Source organism: Ambystoma mexicanum, chromosome 2q, assembly GCF_040938575.1.
Source record: "Ambystoma mexicanum isolate Mex_15411 chromosome 2q, UKY_AmexF1_1, whole genome shotgun sequence".
NCBI lineage: Eukaryota > Metazoa > Chordata > Amphibia > Caudata > Ambystomatidae > Ambystoma > Ambystoma mexicanum.
The window spans coordinates 655,329,290-655,350,716 of NC_090924.1; the positions used below are offsets into that span (position 1 = coordinate 655,329,290).

The window sequence follows — 21,427 nt, forward strand, 5'->3', positions numbered from 1 at the left end:
AAAACACATTCTGACAGTAACTGATACTATTGGTGCAAGGTGTACAAATGTCTGGGGTAACTCGACACAGTTCAAGCTATGTATGGAAAAAGGTCAACTTGAACAATGATGATGGAAGCAACTGGAGTTTTAAGAATGGTGTAATTCAGGTTCAGGTTTGTTAACTGTAAAGTAAGACAGTGCAAGGTGACAGATGCCACGTGATATACAGCCTTCATTTTCTAAAATATTTGAGGCACCAAAGATGCGTTTCGCTGTGAAGATAGCATCTGCATGTACATAATAAAATCCACACGAACCTGCCCTGTAACTATTAATAGTGCGGGTCCAAAGGTTTTCATTGAAAGGATTACAACAATCGTAAATAAAATTATAATAATGGCAAACGCCATTATTTCACGCGTTCATTTATTACACTGTATAACCCAATAAAAAAAAGTTGTAAACGCACATTTAAAATGTAACGGAGCAAATACATTTCACTCTTGATTACAAAGACAAACCAGAAAACCTTTGATGGGCGTTTGATTTTAAGTAAATGATAAAGAAACCTAATAAAAATCAAACCAGTTACTTGGAGGGGGTGGGGGGTGGGTGGGACACAGCCAGATATTTGTGAGAATTCAGTTACGAAGACATGAAATGGAGCGAACGCATATGTTCTTTCATGCAATATGTAGTTATCAGACACTGAAATATTTCCATTGCTGTGAAAAATGTGGTTTGATTTTAAAATTGGAAGGTACACATTACTGAAACCTAACTGCTGAGAACTGGCCGAATTAATTGAATAACCGTAAACCATTGTCAAACGTTCATGGCAGCATGTACCTGCTCACAAGGAACACGTCCGCGCTTGTGAGGTCAGCAAAACAGTAAAAATATAGTTGGACAATATGGAATTCTTTTTGTCAAATGAAAATCTAATGATACTTAGAAATAATTATTTCACTTGTCCAACCGGCAAGTTGGGTATGGTCTTCTGAGTCCTGGCTAGCTGCTTATGATATGATCTGTTATTTATAATGTGCTTAATACGCAGAGGCTTCTAAGTGCAGACCCGGGGTTAGAACCTGTGTTGCTCCGTGTCGTCTTACTTCCAAGGTGAGCACGTTGCCGATGAGCTATCCTCCTGAGACCATATGGATCTCTGCGACTAGTACATGGTGCTGTGCTGGTGTGACTGTGTGAAAGTGGATCAAACTCTGATCGGCCTTATCTCTTTTCAAGAGAAGAATGACCGTGGTGCAATTAGGTCTCAGGCCCTTAGTTAAGACCACATATAGGAACAATAATAACCTTGTTGGAGGCAACAGAGGCAGTGCATCTCAAGGTTGCTCGGGGCTGATGTCCCGTCGCAAGCACAGGATGCTGCAAGGATATACAACCTTGCAGTACCATGACCATTTGGTGGATGGTTGTGACATTCCCACCCACCCCACCTTCTTGGCCCCAAATTCCTAGATACTAATAGGCCCTACCACTTTAGAGTACCTAATTAAAAGGAAAAGGAGGCTTGCACACTAGCCTTGGAATGGGCTTCTTGGAGACTTACCAGGCTCAGAGTTCCGTTAAAATGTCCAGTCTTAGTATGTAGTGGGTTGGTTAAAATGATAAATGTAGTTTTCTCTTCCCCTCTCCCTGGGGAAAAGACACATTCTTCTTCCTATACGTTTTTCATTTTCCCAGTAGTTCAATCTCTCCAGGATCACTTTGCATATCAATTAATGTATCACACCTTTGTGGCACTGAAACTCCCCCAAGTCCTGTGGCTCTTTGGTAGGGTTCATCGTTCTCATTCCAATTAATCTCATATGTTTGTTGGCTTCCCCATCCTTTGTACAAAGCACATGTATCCCTCCCACTCCCTGTTTCACAGGACATGTACATACAGTTGTTAGATTCTTACACTGTGAACAGCTTCCCCAGCCTTCACATCTTGTGTTCATATTTCTTTCACTCTGGTTTAGGTGGGTCGCATGCCCGTTGTACTCTTTCAGACTTTCACGCTCTTGGCGGCCTCTGCGGCTTTAATATGCAGTATTCACATCTCTCTCCCTCCGTTTTACCTTTGTCTTGTGCCCGTTTCGGTTTCTCAGCTTCTCGTACCGTTAATGGCTTTGCCAGTCTTTGACCCCACTGTTTACAGCCCTCGCTGGCGTCCTCAAGTTGGGAGCTGTCCTGTTCATGCTCATCTTGTTGGTACTGGCACTTGCCGTTTGGAGCTCAGGGACTCTAGCTCCTTTCTTTCTCCTGGTCTCGGCATATGTTGTTCGCTGTCTAGCCCACCACTGTTCTCTAGTGGTTGTGACACCATGGAAGATGGTTTAACCTCAGTCTGTGCTCCATTCATGACCTGAGCCTCTTGCTCGGGCAGCATATCCGCTTTGTATCCACCAGCTAGTGGGTCCTGCTCCCGCTACGCCACCGCTGGCTCTGCATAGCTCCAACCCTTCAGGACATGTCACGAGAGGCTCACCTCTGTATATCGTGGATTCTCCTCCCTCTGTAGGAGTCACACACGGCATAGGATGTCTTTCCTCATTCACAGTTCTTACTGTTTTTAAATCCGTCATCAAGTGTCCATCCTTGACGATGGCGTTCAGATTGCATTACCTGAAGCCAACAGGTTGGAGGGAGGATCGCTGGTATTTTTAGGTAAAATCTGAGAACAAACTGTTATTTCAAGTCTCATGTAGGCACACCATGTACTCCTTTCAGGGAGGTTCTCATTGGACTGAGAGTACTTGTCCCTGGAACTACCAGTGAGGTCCCACTTGCTCAGACCCCTTAGGACGGGGCTCACCTCCCAAGCCTCACAGGGGTTTGCTCCCCTCTGCGGAGAGTGGACAAATTCTCCAGATTCGTCACACTAATTAAAAATCCCTCCCCTTACAAACCTGAGAAGCTCCTGGCCTCTTCAAAGGTCAGCCATGGCTGTCCCGACTTTCTATGCCCTTTATATAAACACAAGGTCAAACCCTACAAACCCTCCTATCTTGAACCTTCGAAGGGGGTGGGCGGAACTCTCAAACTTCAAGCTGGGACAAACCTGTGGAAAGTCTTACAGGTTTGAGCAGTGCTCCAGATGAGATTTTGAGGTGGGGAGTATTTTACTACATATTTTTAATCTTTGAGAGTAAATGTGATTTCAAGAGTAGAAAGGAGTTTTCTCCTTTGCAAGAGTAAAAAGTATGTGCTAACCAGCCGACGTGTGCAATAAGTTAAAACTATATGGAAAGCATTACCACGTGGCAGCTTTCTGCATCATGACAGATTGTTTTCCCTCTCAATTAACAGATCAAGCACATAGTGCAGTCGCGCGCACACACACACACTCTCACAAATGGAACAGATGAGCACTAACACTCTAAATTCCCCTTGCATGTAGAGAAATGGTTCAAAAGCAGTATACACATTTTAATGCTTCACTTGCACAGAGCAGGTCAGCTTGTGTAGGAACCATGCTGGCTTCCCCCACACAAATGGAGAAGGTGAATTCGGGCAATCCAAATGCAAGCTTTAATCCTGTAGAACAGGTGGAGATCAGTGCAAGGGTACAGGATTCCCACACCGAGAACAGATCAGGAATGTGTGTATGTAGTAGAAGCTCCTCTCATATAAAACATTATGACATAGCCTTCAGTAGTTCACACTTCACTCGTAATATAGAAAACATATACCATGGATCGCAGTAGATCGTGCTTTCCTCACATAGAACAAGAATGTTGCGAGTCTGAATACACTACTACCACAGATACATGGGGTGGGGGAGATCACAAAATGATGTTCCCTTGCATAGAGAAAGAACTGCATGGGATGGAGCAGTGCAAGCACCCCTGCAATGAAGAGGTAAATTAAGCCCCCCACCCCCAAAACAGTGCAAGCTACACACACGTAACATCAAAGGCCTCAGCAGTCCAAATTACTGTCGCATAAAACAAGCCGAGCATGTGCATCACCAATACAGAAATGGGAGAACCACCCAGGAACAGGTAATTGCTTCAGTAGTGCAGGATCCTCAACGATAGAACGAATATAACATTGATAGCGTGTTGACTAGTCACTATCTTGAATCGGAAAAGCATTCCATGGTAAGAATTCAGTAAACCAGAATAAGAAGGAATTTAGCCTTTAGGAAAATGAATTATTTCTATACCAATTCCCAGCCACACTACAGGTGGTGCACGTCCTAAAACATGTTGCACAAGGGATGTGAGAGGTATGTCACTCAATATACCATTTGTTATTTATCTTAAGGTCTGGCCATTTGATGTCTTCTGTATATATTGACATTTTTAAGACCCAAAAATCTAAAATCTAGCCAATTCCACAGTAATACAATCATGATTGTATCGTGTGTTTGACGTTTGATCGAAGTCCTAATTTCCTGGAACTAGTACTACTTAACGGTATGCCATTGTTATGATACAACCGTGCAGAGAGGTAAGAACTCTATGCTAAATTCTATATCTAATCTTGTACTCAAGTTTGGCTGGACAGAGTTAATGATTTGATATATGGCACTTTTGCCAAAGTGCTGTACATGGAACATATTCACATACAGTTATCACCCAACCAAAGTTGGTACTCCCTTATCGACCTCGGAAGGATAAAAGGCTGAGTTTGCCTTGCTGGGATTCGACCCTGCAAACCATAGCAGCGAGCGCTCAGCCACCAAAACAGTTCAGCTGGTTAACATCCTTCCGATGTCTGTAAACTGACTATCAACTGAGCTATATTAATCACAGTGGCTAGAAGTCGGAAGAACCATGCATGAACAGCTACACAAAAAACATTAAATAACTATCTGGATTATCACTACAGGGACCGGTTTTTAGTTTCTACTTCAATTACAAATGTAACTGTTTCATTTTTGTTTGTTTGTAACAGCGCTTGCACTTCCTTGAGTCAGGTTTTGGATGTTATAATTGTAGTCTTAGAGATTTGAAAGAGAATGTGACCCCTGCGATAGGTGTAATGACCATCAACTCACCCTTGATCAAAGAATCTGCTGTCCCTGACCATTTGTAGTAATTTACCCCATTGATTGCAAGTTAAGGTTGAATTAATTTAAACGGGTAATCAAACCATGATGAAACTTAGAAATGAATAGGACCCATTCGAAACAAAACGGGTGTCTGATTTCAAACAATTATGATATGTTTGTGGAAATCTTCTCCTACACAAAGTGTATGAACACATCATATAGATGCATCTTGATGATAAATGCACACAGCCCAGGAACTCTGAAAAAAACCTTTGTGCAGTACTGGTTTGCTTTCACTGAAAAAAGCATCCTTTGTTACAAAAGATCATTCTCAAGTGTAACTTGATTTTGCATCTTAATTATATGCAAGGTATAAAATAAGCAGTGTCGCATAACAATTTGCTTTGCTCTTCTGTAGGTTCGCTAATTAAATTGACACTTGTGCAGCAGAGCTAGCTATTTAAAATAACTTGCTTAATGAAAGCACAGCTCACCTGACCTTCCCCTCTTGCTCTCAGGGCTCCGCCCACCCTCTTATCTGTTCACTGCAAGTGCAAAGAGAATAATGGGAGATATGACTGCATTATCTCCACTTTTTTAATTTGCCAAAGTCCTGTGTGGGAGTGCTAGACAACAAATATTCTCTTTTTCCAAATAATTGCAAAGCAGAAGTCATCTGGATTATACTTGTATTAAGCTAACTATATACTCTCTGGCAAAGACTAGTATGTGTGATGTTTTCTTTTTTAAAGACAGTCCTGCGATTCCCTTCCTAAAAATATGTAAGTTGTTAAATGATGCATAATTACAGTACTGCAACACCGCATTGTCTACATTTATAAATCTGTGTCAACTATATTTCATTTTGTTTGGGAAAGTGCATCATATTGAACACTTTTTGAAAATGTACATGATCGCATTTCCAAATGCTTTTGATGGCACACCTAATGTGACCTACTTGTTGCATGATCAGTGCAACTGTTGCTCAAACAATGAGCTGATTTCAAATTCCTAATTCCTTGTCATCCTATCGTTTCACCCTGTTGCTTTATACCGGCTCCCCTGAAAGTGAGTTGGCCACAAAATTACAATATCCCACCTAGTTTGCCCAGTTCTGTCTGCTACACCATCTACTCTGCTTAGTCTCTTACTTTATTTTCTCTTACATTATGAATACACAGAGCTAACTACAAGTTTACACAAAGTAGTGATCAATAGTTCCATCCAGTGTGTACAGCTACAGATCTACTGCTTTGAGTGCTAATGGCGATAAATATCACTTTCATGGATGTGCAAGGCTGGAATGCTGTGCTTGTGCTTACCTGACCCGGGCTTGAGGACAGTTGGCGGCCCTGCCCTACCCTTGAAAGTGTTAATTAACATATATTAAAAAACAGTTGATCTCACTGACCGGCAAAGGCCATCTTGTCCACCTGAAGTTTCCAATTACCCTCCCTGCCGCAAAGCCAAACTACATCTCCGGCTATGACTATTGTGAACTTTCTGGTTTTATGAAACTTCTCCTTACACAGCAAATGAAGGGCTAAGCGTACAATTTGAAGGACACTGCCCTGTGCAACACTGACTGCACCAAGCTGCGCAGAGTCTTTGACTGAAATGTTTTCAGAGCCTTTTTAGTCTTCTCTACCCGTTAATGCAGCTAACCTTTACAATTTACAGACGCCCATTGCACTAATGTATTACTTCAGTGGTACATAGAAATGATGTGTTCTTGCTAATTTTATGTCTTAGGTACAAATACGTTCTGGTGACATTTAAAATATTAGTACAAAATTGTGACTCCAAAAAGTTTGTTTGCTAATCAAGAACATTTTAATTGTGCAGTGTGCATTAACCAAATAAACAATCTTAGACTATTGGCCCCATTCTGAGGATTGCGGTAATGGTAAAAACAGCCAGTATGTGGAAATGCAGCTTGTTTTTATCACCCACCTCTTTATGTGCCTGGTTTAATTACTAATGTATTATGAGGTCAAATGACACTTTTTTTTAAATCCAGTTAATCTCTCTATTCAAGATGTGTAGGTGAAAATGTTAATGCCTCACCTGAAGTTTCTTAAACGTTTATTTCCTGAACTTTTAATTCCTGTACTTGAGTAAAGTGCAAACATGTCTCCAGAAATGCAGCAAAAACATGTTTCTGGGGACAATCAATCCCCTTTGCCATATAGTGCAGAAAGTATACCAACATTCCAGACATCTGCATTTATTAGTGCCAATCCAGTGAATGTTCTTTAAAATAAAAAAACACATCACTCATAAGGAGATGTCAATAAGCCTGATACTCTTGAGTTGTTAGTTAAAATGCCAATAATTCCATCCTGGCAACCAGCATTTTATTTCTTCTCTGTATTAACCATTATGTGTATATATCAATGTCTTTCATCCCCTTTTCACACAGTAGGTCGCTCAGGGATCTATGCTCCATTGTCCCATACAACATGCTTTGATGTAACCATTATTGTGGATTTTAACGATGCACTCCCTGGGATACAGAAGCAGCCTTTCTGACGGCTCTAGAGAGCCATTGATCCAGCTCACCATACTAGATGCTGTGTGAAGCCTTATTATCAGACCCGCTTTGTCTGTTTTTTTTCACCATATTAGTCAATTCACCTTGATATTGGTAAGAATAAAATGTTCATACTTGTAAGAATATTATGCATCCAGCGATATCATTTGTTTCTGCATGCATGGTGGAGTTATTAAATTATGCATGTCATAAATTTTAAAATAACATTTATATATTGATGGGATCCTTGTTTTTCCTGCTGAATTCAGATCTGTGTTCGGGTTTTCAGTGAAACAAATGGTCAAAAAATGACCACAGACATTGTATTTCCAAATGTTCCATCATGTTGCACAATTTAACGTCCAATCTGGGAAATGCATCAAAACATACTTCTGGGAATTTCTTGTGTGACCGGTTTACTATTGGTGGCAGCCATCTGTCCTTTTGTGATAGACCTTCTGTTGAACAAAGGATCTTTTTAATAGGCTACTTTCCATTACCCAAAGCTTAATTAAACAGGTGTGTATTCTTTGTGGAGCCTGAAAGTCATGTGCCTATTTATGGGAATGCACTCGATGGTTGACCAGTCACCCATTAATCATTGGAAAGGTTGTCTTTCCTTTCAGTTTATCTTTACAAGTAACACCAATGTTTTGGCCTTGATTTTCAATGTAATAACTTGCATTTAATGTTATTTTCTAAGTTTAAGCAACAGGATCCATTCACTTGGGTAAACACAGCTGTTCTGATGGTCTTGCATCCATTGAGTGTAGCGATATGTTAATGGACCCCTGGAGATTCCTGTTTTATGAAAGCTACTAATGGTTGTTTCTGCTTGCATGCACATTGTTGTTCATTTAAAGTTCACATGCTGGGTCTATTCTGTCACATATCAAAGGGAACATGGTAAACCCTTTTCTACTTATAATTGAACAATATGTTGGTCTGTTCACAGATACAATCATTATTGATGGCTGCCCTCATACTCGGCACCTGAGTGCTGCCAAGGGCGAACTTGGTTACCATGGCTGCTTCAGAGTAGATGACGCCCACGATTGGCGGCCACTATACTCAGCCTATCGCAAGCCGGCAGGCGAGGAAACCTGGCCCCAGCAAAGGGCTGCACAAGAGGCCCTGTCCAAGCCTGTTGGGAGTGCGAAGGAGCGCATTCCGGCAAAATGTCACCTTAAACTCATAACTTTCCTGCTTTCATCAGACCTATATCTCGCCTGGTAAGCAGCCTGAGTCACAAGGGTGATTCCCCTCGCGTTGACAAGAATTTGTCACTTTCACCGTTATATACTCCTGGTCCATCTTTCGTTAGCGCTTCAGTATTTACTATGTCAACACCACCTTGTCACGCTTGCGTTGAGTAGCTTGTCTGCAATTAGCCATTTTTCATTTCAATGTGTACAATGATCTGTGTTAAAAATTGAATCTAGGTGATTTCAGCCGTGTACTTACATTTTCGTTTCAACACGCAGAGTGCCTGATAATTAAAAATCAAAACTAGCTTGTCTTAGCTTTCGGCATTAATTTCCATTGTAACGACTATGTTAAAGGTGCCCTATAGTGCACTTCATGTGAACAAGACTTCTATTCACATGATCAATGCCTACTTTCTACCAATTTACGGTGTCCTCATTGCAATGCAGTCTCTTTGCTACTGCCCCCTATAGTGGGAGTGAGACTCCGCTAGGCTACATAACCGCTCCTACTTGACCTATGCACTGTCTGATGCAGCACCATATCTAAACCTACCATGTCCCATGTATGCACACCTGATGTAGCTCCTGTAACATGAGGAGTAGCTTTTCCAGTCGGTATAGCTGTACTTATCATGTCCGATGTATGCATGTTTGCTGTAGCTCCCCGTAACATGAGTAGCTTCTCCAGTTTGTATATCTACACCTACCATGTCCTAGTATGCACGCTTGATGTAGCTCCCCGTAACACGGGGAGTAGCTTTGCAAGTCGGTATACCTGCACCTACCGTTTCCTGTATCAAGCACACTGTAACTAGTGCCTAGATGCCTCGGGGCTTTGTGCGCTGTAATAAACTCTAAAATAAATAACCCATATTCTAACTTTGTAAATCAAATTTACATGCTGTCCTTTTCCTTGTAGAACACTAGAATTCAAGTTGCACAGTTTAGCAGAATTTCTTTCAAATGGCAGCAAACATCCAAAGCCACATTCAAATGACCTTATATTTCTTTTTTTAAATCGGGCTGACACTGTCCAAATTATATTCCATGTACAATGAAATCCCACACTTTATGCTTGCAGAGCACTTGAGCAATAATGGTAATGTTAAAAAGATTTATATAGCTGTAATGTACTCCCTGCAGAAGTTGATGGCTTTCTGGTGCTCATCTATTGCAGGAAAATACGTATTTGTATTCCTGCCTGTGTTCAGAAAATAACTTTAAGGCAAAATAAAACACCAGAACAGAATTTTGTTTAATGCTCAGACAAAGGTACCTATAACGCAAAGAGTCCTTGAAACAAGGTATCCATTGAGAACACCCTATATGTATCTGTGAAGAAATTAGTCTTCTGAAGGAAGTTCCGGAAGAAGTTTGAAGATGAATGAAAGAGAAGGCTGGTGACGTAACATGAAGCAGAAAGACGCACCTAGAAGAGATGCCAATGAAGAAAGAATATAAACCTTATAGAATCTGATGACGAAGTAAAGAATTGAGCAACGTTTATGTGCGGAATGAAGATTGCACGTGCGTAGAAGCACTGGAGAAAACGCAAAGCCATTTCATAAATGTACAGATGCAGTAACGCAAGTAGACAAAGTAATCATAAGGCTGGCTATACGTAGTGAATAGACTGCAGGCGGGGCTATATATATATCTGGATGTTCCACAATGCATTTTAGCAAACCGTGAATGAAAGGGCTAGAAGTGTAGCGCAGCAGAATAAACAGCCAACGGCGAAGGAAGATTCGAGAAGGCTTGCCTGGCCCAGTGTCAAGAGTCCGGTCCACCAAGAGCCTGGTTATCTAATCGAGAAGATGCAATGAACGTGAGAACCGAGCCAAGCTCCTGTTTGAGGCGTAATGGAAAAACACTAGAAGTGCCAGGTTTTCTTCATTTAATATTAAATACAACAAAGGAGCTCAAAAGTGGTTATTAATCACATGGTCATATGAAAATAGACTTTGGGGCAAGCTACACCGAGACCGGAAGATAAGGCCATGCCTTCACTCCCTTTTAGGCACAGTGAGCCTTCGCAAGGCTGAGTTCAAACGCATGAATTGAATGGCAGATCGCAGTAGTGATGATGGATGTTGGGCTAATTGGGTGAGGAGGTATGACCAGACCAACCCCCCAGTACCTGGGGTGCCAACTTGAGTGCTGCTAGTGAGTGGAATATTCCAGAAGGGTATAACAAGCATGCCAAACAATTGTAGAGGGCCACGTAGCAAGGAGCCCTATAGTTTGAGAAGCCAATAGAACATTGTGTATTTTCATGACACGGAAGATGACTTGCACTTGGGGTGGGCTTAGTTGTCCACGTGACCTTAGAGTGGCCCAATCACGATCCTTTCCCTTATAGAAAGTATACTTTAAGCCTATGACATACCCTAATAGGTTTTCTTATTTTGCAATGTAGTATGCAGTCACTTATAACAAATGTTTTGTCTAACATTGTCTTTTTTTTTCATGTAACGCTTTGAGGAACTCTTGAGTGAGAATGCTGTACGACGTCCATTGATGCCCGTTGCACTCCCTGTTTTATCAAGTGTTTTGTTTTTGCCAAACTTACTGAGTTGCTCTGATTATTGATGTTTGAGTAAGATCTGCATCCCATCCATCTCAGATACCGTTACCTCGTTTTAAAGGATCTCTGGGTTCACTGTCACAGAATTTAACAAAGCCTTCAATTTGAATACAAGATTTACACTTTGCTGTCGTTTTGTCCTGTAAAACCAGATCTGTGCTTGGGGTAGGTCCTCGGGGGGGCGTTGTTGTCGAGGGTTAGGCTTTAGAGTTTTAGATACATTTTATTGTACATTACTGACTACTTTGGGCAATTAATCTCTGAATACTGTAGGTTTGGCAGTCAAATACTCCTAATGTTACTTTAACTGATGCAAATGCATTTTCGTTCAAAACATTTTGATGTCCGTGCATAACACAATCTGCTTACTACTATGCGGTTTCCCTGGGACCATATTACAGAAACCTTCCACTGGCGCAAGTGCAATTTTAACAAGTATTTACATTTCCATAGCGCAAACACATGCTTTCCAATCATTTATGCACGAAGTCAAACATTTCCATGTTAGCATTACGGCAAACATTCCCTGGTGCAAAAAATGATTGAATGAAAAAACATGTTTTTGAAATGCGGCAAAGATTTCCCTAGAGCTAATAATATGCAAATTACACTTACACCAGTGCAGTTTCTATAGTCTGGCCCCAGATATCCTCCTAGCACCTGTCCCCTGAAGAATTGGAGCCCTAACCGAGACGCTAGCTTATTTGTTTTATTTATTGTTAATTTATAACGCGCTTAATACCAGCGAGTGGTTTCTAAGCGCGGGCTCAGGATTTCTAACCTGTATTGCTGCGCGTTGTCTTACGGGGCGGGGCGTTAACTCGGTCTGTGCCCAGCTTTAGCCTACTTCGTTTAAGACATGATGATGACCAGATGAATGGCTTAAAGCAGATAGTTTGAATTAACAGGATCCCATGCTATGTGGTATAGATCAAAATGTTAATTAGATGTGGGGCAAATTTGAAAAATGGCCCAAGATTAGGAGTCCTTTCTCACTGGGTGTTAATACAACCGGCCCATTTCTGTTAGAAAATAAGGAATACCTATATTTGATGAAATCAGCAACTAGAAAGCATTTACAATAGCAAAGCTTTATGGGTAAGTTTGTACTCGGTATGCAAGTTCAAAAAAGGAAATGGGAGTTTTTAACACTGAAATTAGGCTGTAAATAATAAAGCAAAAATCTTTTACTCTAAAGGAGCTTGGACACTGCCAAACCTAGTATGGTCTAGTGAGGAGTATACCCCATTCATGCCTCCCTTCTTATTTTAATTCATTTTGCAAAAGTCTGTGATTCCTTCTGAGGTTACTACTTCCTAGCAAACACATTCTATTCACGTTCCTGGTTACTTATACATTTTAAAGGAATGCTTAGTTATCATCCTAATCCAAATGGTATCACGCATGCCTTTTCCCAAATGTATCCCCTGGCACTTTTCCCCCTTCCACCTCACCTGCACTTGCGCGATCGCACTGTTACTTGGCCTAGTAAGATCGTTGTCTCTGTCCTCCCTTCTTTGCCTCATCGCGCCTTGAAACACGTATGTATAGATGCGTTACAAATGCTGTATCATATTGATAATTGCTGACCCACAATTATCGCACCTGCAGCATAGTAATGATTTTGTAGCTGCCATGGTGACGACCACTTAAACAAGCATTGGAAAAGTTAATCTGCAGTTATTCCATTGCATTATATATTTAGCATGGAGGAAGGAATGCCGAATGACAGCGCAAGGGGGAATGAATGACTGGCCAGTCTAGCATCAAGGGGTAAAGCAAACATAAGTGTTGTTCATAGACTGGCCTACATCCAATGTAGTCCAATCTATCCACGTAATAACTTAACATATTTGCTTTACGCTTGGTGCACAGTCAATCTACTTTTTCTGATCAAGGGTAAAACTAAAAAGAATGCCATGCCCTCGGCTCCCCTCTACTGGGTAAGGGCTGCCCCAGTTCCCCTTCACACACACTCCCACATACAACACTTTCACTCGCTCAGCCCTGCCCTCCAGCACCCCCCCACCTGTGTGTCTCCAGTTGCTGGCTTAGCACATAAACGCAGATCACTCTGTGTTAGGCAGAATTATATGCAGTACCCTTTGGGAACACCACGTACATTTAAGACTACAAGTGACAGTAAAAATTCACCTTTGGTACAAGCCTGTACTACACAGTAAAGTGGTAGCGATGGCTGAGCAGCCAGACTTATCTCAAGAGTAAGTGAGCAGTATCAAATAGTTACACAAAGGACAGCAATTACTATGGTTCAGGCAAACACTGACTCAAGGTTTTCAAGTAAAAGAATATACATTTATTTCACTCTTCAGTTGTATAACAGTACACCATTATAAGCAGTTTAGAAATCACACTCTCAATACACCACACCACTTTCCTTAGAAGTTAAGCTAAAAAAAGAATTGGGAGCAAAATGGCACTCCAGCAATTTAAAAGGGAGGGAAAGACAAAGTTAATAGAAATTGAACCACACCAACAGGTAACACTCAGGGCAATAGAACAAGAGGAACTACCGTGATAGAATCAGGTAGAAAAAGCTTAGGGCCAAAGTCAATAGGACAAAAGTCTTTTGCTTAAGATCACACGGTTCAGGGTAGTTTGCGGTAAGGTTTGTGCCACGGATTTTGGACGAGGTTGGGTGGTAGGAAAGTTAGTTCAAAAAGAAGAGAAGGACAAGCCCTCGGACTGGAGAAAGATTTCATGCACTTTCCCCGCGGCTGAAAGAAACGTGCAACCGGGTTTGCACATAACTGTTGATTTCATAATGATGCAGAAACCCTGCCAAGGGTTCTTCAGAGAGAGGGGTCAATGAGATGAGGAGCTGGAAAGATAAAAGGTGAAGTTTGACTTCCTCAAAATACCCTAGGTAGCTGTGCACCATCCCTTGAGTTAGAGGGGCTGGTGCGGCTGCTGTAGAGTGAATAGAAGCATGCCAACCGTAGACAGAAGGGCTGTGGGAGTAAACGAGAAAATAAATGCTGCATGGGAATATAACTGTTGGGAAACCTGGACTCCTTCGGAAAGACACTGTAGAGGAATAATCAAATGATCATGAAAGGAGATTTTAGGGGAAGGAGAGACTCTGGCATAAATGGGGTATATGCTACAGGGAAAAACAAGTTTGAGGGGACTTCACCTATCACAAAGGAGTTACGGACCCGACTGCAGGGGTGTTAACTGCAAAAGCTTATGCTGGTTTATCTTGCAGACAAAGTGGTCATAATTTGCATTTTGAAGCATAGAACTTTACCACCTCCCCTGGTTTCAGCTCGAAGTGGGTATTGGGAAAGGGGAATGTTGCAGGAACTTTAAATCCAGCTAAGCAAATCGCCACTGGAGACACTGCCTCTTCTGCACCCATTGCAGCTGAAGGGCAGAGATCTTAGGTGAAGGCACGCCCCTTCTGTTTGCCTAAAACATGTCTTCTATGACTTTTGAATTGTGTGAATTATTCTGTTCCGTTTCTCCTTCCTTTTGTAAGAGTAATTTTTGCCTCACTTTCGGCATCTTGACTTTCCTACTCTAGAAAGGTGTTCTGTCTTTCTCTCTCTCTCTGTTACGAAATGAATGTGCTGGCCTGTATGCATGCAGGGCCTTTAATCTCCTCACTCAAACCTCCCTTCCCCCAAGCGTGGACATCATTTAGGGGATCGCAACTGTGACTCCTGAGGTCTTCCTTGCTACCCCATTGAGGCTCATGGGCTGTGGCCAGCAGCATGTGGCTCTTTTTCTGGAGTGGCTGGTTTTCTGATGGCTATAGCCAGTAAGATATCTCAGTGGGTTGAGCGCTGGCTGCTGCAATGTGTGTGTGATTTGCAGGTTGCAGGTTCGACTCCCAGCAAGGTCAACTCAGCCTTTCATCCTGCTTAGGCTAATAAATGAGTACCAAAAAAGGTTTGGTGATATTGTATGTATATTTGTTCTATATGAAGCGTTTAAGCATATAACACATCATTATCGTTTGGCCTTGCAAGTCTGGTTGCATTCACAGTGATTAGGTAATATGGCCTATATGCACGGATATTAACGATGCATATGGTGATCCATTATATCACTTTACAGTGATATCCTAACCATATTTCTCATAGTGTACTGAAACAATGCTATGTGATGCCATTTCTGTTTCGTCATGGAGTGAAAGGTCGTGTTCCATCGCTTCCCGTGATGTCACTTCGGGCTGGGGTCAAATGGCATCACTTCCTGTGATGTCATCAGAGGTCAAGGGTCATGTGATGTCACTTCCGCTACCTCTGGCATTTTGGAGAAATGACGTCCTTAAAAGGTGCATACTTGCCAACCATACAGATTTAGGCAGTAGGCTACTGCTTTTTAAGCAGTCCTACAGATTTCAGTGACAGATCCTACTGCTTTTTACAGTAGAATGTATTTTATGTGACTCTAAGGCAAGCTCCAGCATAAAGCATGCAACACATTAATTAGTCTGTCTGTACAGTGGGGTGGTAGGTGATTACTTTGTCAGGCTCCGACCAATCCACTGACATGACGGCTACATGACTCTGTCCTGCACTCTTGCCGGTACAACATTAGGTGAACCACCAGTGTAGGCAAGTGGCCGACCGTAGCACCATAACACAGCATCTGCCTATCAGACTGAGGGGGTATCAGTCTCCATGTTGTTCAGTGTTGCCCAACAGCTCTATGTGATTAACTTCTGTGAAGTTAGGTAACTGAATTTGGTGTTAACTTACCATTCAGAATTATACATTTTTAACATTTGAACATCTTTCCATGTTGTGCTCTTTGATAGGTTGTGTATTTTAGAATGCTTCAATGGTGCCAATAATGTGGTGTGATGTCAATGTTATTCAAATTATTATTTTTGACACTTGAAAAATCCTACTTCTTTTTGGTCACAGAATGTTGGCAAGTACGGGTCTGTGTCCCTGGACTCCACATAGATGCTGGACTCGAGGATTCCAGCAGTCTCTGCACTATTGACTGCTTCCATGTAGGCAATAAAGGTGTATAGAAAATGTGAAGGCAGATTAGGAAAGCTAGGCCGCATTGTGACCATGAAAGCGATGTGATGCAGTGTTCTAACAAACCATGCCGTGTTCGTGTATCGCGCAGAGCCAGCCCTAATATTAGCTGGACACGGACCCTAATTAAGTATAAGCGATTGTTAGAAAAAATAAATGAGAACAGAGAAACCTCTGAACAAATGGGTGTGTCTTGGATAATTGAAACCTGAACTCCTGAAATTAAGTAACTCCTGTGGGAAGGAGTGTAAGCCAAGGTGTTGTTAAGTGTGAGTAATTGACCAGTTTGGCACTGGAGCGTGCAATTAGACTGGGTGGTGAAACCTGGCCTTCTCACTCGGGCACAGCTGTATTTTTAAGACTGTGTCTTCTACTGATTGACGCGTTGTGCCCACACCTGCCATGATTATTGTGGGTGATGTGACCTTGCTGAATAGGAGTCTGGGCGCTAGCATAGCAACCATCTGTTTGATGCGATGTGTGTTTATCAGCCCATCCAGCTCTAATGTAAATGGGAACGGGTGTGCCTGGCGGACGTGGCAGCAGAGGTAGTTGTGTAAATATAGTACTGTAATGTGTCATCTATAATAAGCCTTTCTGTGAGCTATCATTGTATGGGTATCAGGCAAGCTCTTCTAGAATAGTATCTGAGAGCACAACACTTGCTGGGGGCCATTGCTTTCTAGAAGACCCGAAGCTTGTCTGCACCAAAGCTCCGTCCCCGGTGATCTGTCGACCATTTTGTCTCAATCCGTGTGCGCGAGTTGAAGTGGAATGCTCTCAGTAAAGGCTTCTGTTCATGTGCAATATTCTGAGACGTTCCTGTAACGAAGGCACCACGTGTCGCCTTATACCGTGCCATATTTGTCAGAAAAAGGCTATCATTTTTTGTACCACAGCAAGGAATTGGTTGGCAGTAACAGAGCCATGGCATTCTATGGGTTAAAGCAGCTGGGTAAGCCTTACTAGAACGCTGTTTCGTGACCAGCTGTTGATCCAGCAAAATGCCTGGGGATCTTGGTCTCCCCTCAGTGTCCTGGAGGATGTAATGTTCAACAGTGTGGCATGCACATGTATGTTTCCAAAGCCAGAATACACAAATGCTGCCCTTCTTGAGCAGGTTGAAAACTTCAAGGATGAATAGAGGGTTAATCAAATAGACATTAATGGATCTTTACTAATACTAATTATTATCTCCCGTGAGAGTGATGTGGCTTTCCATGCTCTCAGTACTGTGGTCACAGAGATTGTGGGGCGGGGGAGGGGTATGGCTCTGGAGCATGTGTGTTGCTGTTGACTAGGGCACCAGAGGAAGTGGCAACTCCAATTCTCCCCTTTACCTTCCCATAGTTTGGGTTGAGCCAGTAGCTGGTTTACACAAATAGGATTCCAGCAGGTTTGAGTGTCCAGGGGAACTACAGTGACTCCGGGGTACGCAGAGCTTTCACTCTGGCTCTTCACATTGCCAATGGCTCCTTGGCATCAAACTCTTTTAGTTTTGCGATGTTGTCAAATCTTTGTATTACTGAAGCTTGAGTCCGGGGCACCAAGTTTGAGAAACCCCTCATTCCTTCTTGCCAGGTTTCACCATAGTCCTTTTCATTGTCAATGACCACTGCCTAGGTTAAAGTTGTTCTGGTTTCATCATTTATGGGAATGATGAAATGCGGAGTCAACGAGTCCAGGATTTCAACCTGCAGCCCTCCGATTCACCGACATCCGACCACCATAGACCAATCCAGATGAGCTTACTTCCATGCAAGATATTATATCCTAACCCTTTCTAGGAATAGGACACGTTTTGCATGAACATTTTCTATGCAAAACGGTTTGGGAATGTGGTCATCATTGGTCTTAAAAAGCAATGCCCCTGCATGTCGGTATATTAGCTCAACTTGCAAAGATCTTAGTTGTGAAGATTTAAAATAACCAGTGGTCCATGTTTTAAATTGGAAGAAAGAGCAGGTAAAGAAGGCATGAGTAATTGAGGTAGAAAAAAGTACACAGTGCACAGGTAGGCTGCAACAAAACACGAATTGGAAAACGGATGGCGTTGAAGAGGAGCCTTGGTTATTACAGCAATCCCTTCCTTGTGCATTACCTACCTGCAACCTTAGGCCCTGCCGCAACTTGTAGTCTCTAGCCCCCTATTCTGTGTTTGACCTGCTACGCTGATGACCTCCACCTTTCAGGGTGCAACATTTGAAGTTGCAAACTGCTAGCCACACGTACCTGTCGCTTGCCCACTTATGTGAAGGAAAGGCCGTACAGAGTGAACTACACCGAACATCATCTATAACGAACAGTTGGAGGTCTAGAACCAACCAGGACCAAATTCACAATGCATGCACTTCAGGTGGGGGAAGGGAGTTGGCCATAAGTGTAGCGAGACAAAGTTGAAGGAGAAGGCAAAGGGTAAAGGCGAAATGGCTTGCCCAATTTTATCATATTCTTAGCAAACGCGATCTTGGGGCACACACGTGTGTGTGTGTGTGTGTCTGTACTTTGAAAGTCATTCATGGTATCACTCTACCCGGTTGTGTAAGAGGATTCAATTCAACACTACAGCTAAGTCAATGCCTAGTTTGGGATACTGAATGGAAACCCTTATTGATATATCTTTATGTCCAGTTCATGCTTTCTGGATGACTACCCCTATATAACACCCCTCTCTTGGAATCCCCCTGACCCCACTGAGCCAAGAAGTAGTTCTGTTTTGCAAGTTAAAAGGTTTATTTGAGAATTTAAACAATATATATATATATATATATATATATATATATATATATCACACTTTATAATAAATTAATAATTGAATATCACACTTAATCTGATATGATAAAGATTAACAACGGAGAATCTGGCACTAGCCCACTTCTTTATAATCACTAAGGAGTTGACATGAAATGGATAAGGTAGCACACTGGTAAATAGGGACAGAAGAATAATGTGGTAGAGAATGCTTTATAGGGTTCAAGGAAATGCAAGGTTGAATGAATGAAATGCAGTATAGAAGATAAACTGATAAGGTTTCACAAAAGACAAGATAATCACTTTCCCTTTGTGGCAATTCACCCCCCCTATAAAATGTAAGGAGATGGAAGGAAGAGCACACAGTTCAGGTATACAATCACAATGTAATACAGAGTTCCAGTTTCCCAGCAAGCTTAGAGGAGAATAGATATGAGTTTTACACAGGCTCAAAATGCTTTAAAATGTGATAGCAATATATTGGAAAATGTGCTAAAACGATTTTAATTCCCTCTGGAGGTTCAGGTTGAGGATTAGTTGGTTTAAATTAGTTCAGGCTTACTTTAGCAATGTTCTAGGAATGATTGGCAGGTTAAACAAATTTTTGGCAAATGAAAGCAAGGAAGCTGCGGTTTTCACATGTGGAGAAATTTGCAAATCGCGGTAAAATTCGCGAGTGCGTTTTCCGTGATTGCGGCAAAAGTATAGGGAATAGGAATGCGGTTCTAGGTTCGTTGAAAAGCCAAGATTCCCAGCTTTCAGAGGAAAGTTACTGCAAGTCTCTTAGACAAACGGTCACGGAGATATGAGCGATAGGGTAAAGGTCGTTTTTCAGATTTGAAATTTTAAAAGTTCAAAGTGACAAGTTACAGCTAGAAATAATAGGTGACCGCTTTGCAAATGACAGGTGACAGTTAGGAGACAGTTCTGGTTAGATTAAAATAGATTGAATTATATTATTTTAACTAAGAGATTGGTTCTGCACAGTTCTGCTAGGTACTCGCAATATATTTAGAAATAGAATGGGCCTCGCCACGGATCTGGTCAGGTTTTCTTCACTCGCCACGGACGGTCTCTGCGCACAGCGTCTGGGTCAGCTCTCTGGTTCTGCGAACAGCGGTCTGGGTCAGCTCTGCTCTGCCGCTGGTTCTGGATACTGCTCTGCTTTCTCTGGGTACAGCACTGCTTCTGGATCTTTCTGCGCAGCTTTCTCTGGACCCAGCGCTGATCTGCACAGCTCCTGGATGCTGCTATCGCTGTTAGGTTTGCTGGATGCTGAGGCCCACTGAGAAGAGTTCTCAGTTTGTGGGTTTAGGCCCTTGCTTTGAGTTCTGAATCAAGTTCTTTGGAGTTTTAAAGTCTAAGTGTTGAATCTAGTATCTTCTGGATGTTGTGTGGTCCGGCAGAGCGCGTTGCAGCAAATGGAATTGAATGTCCCTATCTGTCCTGACTGTCTGCTTTTATGTGTTTTGAAAGTGGTTGGAGAGGCTAGCTTTCTAGGCCCAACCCCTTCAGAGTTCTGATAGGTTGGAGAATTCTTTGCGTTCTAACTGGAGAGCAGGATTGTGTGTCAGAATGATGTCATTTAATGGCTTTCAGAAAGGACACCCCCCTGTCAAATTGCACACAATCTATATTTGATCAAAAAGACATATTTGCACAGGTACACATTTGTTTAAAATTACATGCACCCATCACATATCACAGGAGGTATACCCTGTCCAAATCTGCTCTTCCTGGGGGCTTGCATTCAGAAATGGCAACATTTGCACTTTTTAACTGGTTTTGCAATATCGGACATTAACCCAAATTTACACACATGTGCGCAAGGAGTATGGACATTAATTGATGAAGTGTCAGATTTTTAACATGCATACATTTTAAGTAATACCCTCTTAACTGCTAGCTTGCCCCCAGATCATACCACCGGTTCTAAAAACCTCTTAAAATGTGGGCAGAAAAATCACAAGAATTATGGTATCATTTATAAAATTTTCACAAGTCCGCTCTATGAATGATCCATCTTTTTAGAGTTATGTTCTGGCCCCAAAGGGGTGTGGTTTCCCCCCAGCACAAGGTTGAATTTCTGGTTTTTCCAATTCTGCCAAGCCAGCTTGCTCTCACATGCAGTGCTCCTCCCCTTTCCTTCCAGGAGGAAGCCACATTTACGACTCCCACCAATAAAACATTTGCCTGAGTCAGGACAGGGCTTTGTTCAATTTCCTGCAGAGCCCAGGTAATTCAATCAGAGAAGTGTCATATCCCTTTTGGTGGGAACAGCAAAAGGCAGCTAGGGCTGGGAACACAGCTGTTGTGCAAGTCTCATCTCCTGTCGGG

At 42.2% G+C, this 21,427-nt stretch overlaps 1 protein-coding gene across 4 annotated transcripts in view; it reads left to right on the forward strand.

The window, feature by feature from the left end:
• Window positions 1-21,427, forward strand: part of EMP2 (epithelial membrane protein 2) — a 182,339-nt gene that overhangs the window by 47,475 nt on the left and 113,437 nt on the right. The window contains exon 2 of one of the 4 annotated variants that reach the window (XM_069647840.1): window positions 8,479-8,755. The exons of the other annotated variants lie outside the window; for them this stretch is intronic. The gene's annotated coding sequence lies outside the window, so the exon portion shown is untranslated. The remainder of the gene's footprint in view (window positions 1-8,478; window positions 8,756-21,427) is intronic. 4 annotated transcript variants of the gene reach the window in all.